Below are 3,116 nucleotides of genomic sequence, written 5' to 3' on the forward strand. Positions count from 1 at the left end.
ATAAACTTAATGTAGCTAATCAATGAAGCTATGGTTATAATACCACATTGAGAAACTAGTTGCAAACATAGTCATATTTTTTTATTCAAAAGTGAAAACCGCAAATGCACTTGATTAAACAAAAAACATAAAAAAAAAAATAACTTGGTTGAAACTGCTATAGTCTTTCTTGATCATCTGAAACTAATAAAATGTGCTTTCAATAAATCTGGATGTTCTAATAAGATGGTTTTAAAGAACAACCTAAATTGCAGTTGTCATAATGAACCCTGGTCATAAGAGGGTGTATCTAGTAGATTCAGTCACTCTGTCAGGGGTAGAGGTGTTTGCTGTGGATTTTCATCTATTGACCTGTCGGCTATCCTTTTCACTTTAAATATAACCTCCGACATGTTATTAGTGTGAAAATCCTGGTAGTGCAGTGGTAAAGCAGAGGACTCACAACCTGAAGGTTGTGGGTTTGAATCTCACTACTGGAAAGTCTTCAACTTTGGTCTTTTTAAGGCGAAGAGCATGGAAGCAGCCCACCGCCCTCGTCACACCCTCTTTTAGCTCTGGTAGGAGAGGGAGGGGCCCAACCTCTTCTTCACGCCCTCTTTTAGCTCCGGTAGGAGAGGGTGGAGCATAGATAAAGCCTGCCTCCAGGGGGAGGAGTTTAGGAAATGTACATATTAATTATATAATTACATGTTATTGTATTTGAGGAGATGGTTATTGTTTAATTGTGGTTTTACCCCCATTGCATTTTTTTTTTGTTCACCCTTTATTATATTTATTATTTTATTATTTTATTGAGGCTTTTGAGTATTTTTTTTGTTTTTTTAGTTGACTTTGAGTTTTGTTTGAGCTTTTGAGTTGTTTTATTTGAGTTGGCTTTTGGTTTTGTTTGAGTTTTGAACCTACAACCTTTGATACATGAACCTTTGATTCAGCTTTTGAGCCACGCTGGCATAGGAGGACAATCGGGAATGTTATATTTAACCAACCTTCCTTTTAGAATTCAAATGGACAGTGAAAATGTGTATCTTGGGTTTCGAACCCCAGATCTTTCATATATAAACCCCAGACTTATGTCTTGTGCCATGCTGACATGAAGAATCACTCAGGAAAGTAATATTTAACCCACCTTTTAGAATTCAAATGGACAGTGAAAATGTTTATCTTGGGTTTCGAACCCCAGATCTTTCATATATAAACCCTAGACTTATGTCTTGTGCCATGCTGACATGAAGAATCATTCAGGAAAGTAATATTTAACCCACCTTTTAGAATTCAAATGGACAGTGAAAATGTTTATCTTGAGTTTCGAACCCCAGATCTTTCATATATAAACCCTAGACTTATGTCTTGTGCCATGCTGACATGAAGAATCAATCAGGAAAGTAATATTTAACCCACCTTTTAGAATTCAAATGGACAGTGAAAATGTTGATTATGAGTTTTGAACCCCAGAACTTTCATATTTAAAGCCTTGACTCATTTCTTGAGCCATGCTGACATGGATAATTAACCAGGAATGTAATATTTAACCGGCCATTTAGAATTCAAATGGACAATGAAAATGTATAAGTTGAGTTTTGAACCCCAGCCCTTTCGTGCATAAACCCTTAGCTTATCTCTTGATCCATGCTGACATTGAGACATGATCAGGAATGTATTATTTAACCCACCTTTTTGAATTCATATGGACAGTGAAAATGTTGAACATAAGTTTGAAACCCAGAACTTTCATATATAAACCCTTGATTTGCCACTTCAAATTTTTGAAATCAGCCTCATGGTGGCGCTATAACAGGGTGATTTGTGAGGAAAGGAAAAACCCTTTCTCTGCTTTTTTTCACATCAGCCTTTTATAGCACCGCCATGAGGCTGATGTTTGCAAAACACATTTCTGTACACTACTCTTACAGATTTTGTCCAATTTTTTTTGACCCCGCTCATTCATAACCACCTAATTCAATACCACCCAATGCACACGCACAACCAACATACCACACCTGGTGGAGACCTGTGCTCGGAAGAGCGCTGCTTCTAGTTTCTTCTTAACTCCCTCCATCCTTTCCCGACGACCTCCTCCCCCTTTCCTTCTCCTTCCTCCTCCTCCTCTGATCCAACATCCCAGCAGCATCCTGCTTGTCTCCTTTTTTTTTAACACCATCTCCGCCCTGTATACGCCTTCACAGCTGCATGAAGCCAACCTCATAACGCTCCCGAGGGGGCTGGAGGGGGGGGGGGGGGGGGTAGTTGAAGAGTTTTAATGAGCCAGCACTCGAACTTATGACAGGATGGGTTAGTGATAGAAAATTAATCAGCGTGTGTGTGTGTGTGTGTGTGTGTGTGTGTGTGTGTGTGTGTGTGTGTGTGTGTGTGTGTGTAGGCACTAGGCAGGCACAAATGGGAAAGTGCATGGGAATGCCTCTGCCTGTCTCTGTGTACTCATGTGAGCAGAATATGTGCAGCTGCTGTGTGTGCGTGTTTGTGTGTGCGCACTGTGTGTGTGTGTGTGTGTGTGTGTGTGTGTGTGTGTGTGTGTGTGTGTGTGTGTGTGTGTGTGTGTGTGTGTGCTCGCGCCCTATCTCGCGCGCACGTGTGTTATCCTGTGAGGATTCACTGAGTGAAGCTCACTAAGCAGGCACATTTTTACCTGGCACAGTCAATATGTGCACGTACATGCATGCGCGTGTATCTCTTGTGTGCATGCGTGCGCACAGGTGTGTGTGGGCGCGTGTGTGTGTGTGTGCTATACTGATGAATGGCCAGGGTCTTAATGTTCTCCAGCGCTCTGTGGACTAACTAGACTATTTAATCTCCCTCTCTCATCCACCGCCTCATCTCTCTGCCTCTTCCTGCCTGTCCACCAATGCTGACTGTACTGCTGAGCCTAGGAACACTTATTATACAATACATTAACACTGTGTTTGTGCGTGTGTGCGTGCATGTGTGTGAGTGTGTGTGTGTGTGTGTGTGTGTGTGAGAGAATATGAGAGACCGTACACGTATTAGCGCTGCATTAGTCAGTGTCCAACCTGCTGGCTTGTACACCTGTCGTCTCATTATGGAGCGCACAAACCGATAGAGAGCATAAATCCAACACACACATGTATGCACACGCACGC

Source organism: Nannobrachium achirus, assembly GCF_963921795.1.
Source record: "Nannobrachium achirus genome assembly, chromosome: 20".
NCBI lineage: Eukaryota > Metazoa > Chordata > Actinopteri > Myctophiformes > Myctophidae > Nannobrachium > Nannobrachium achirus.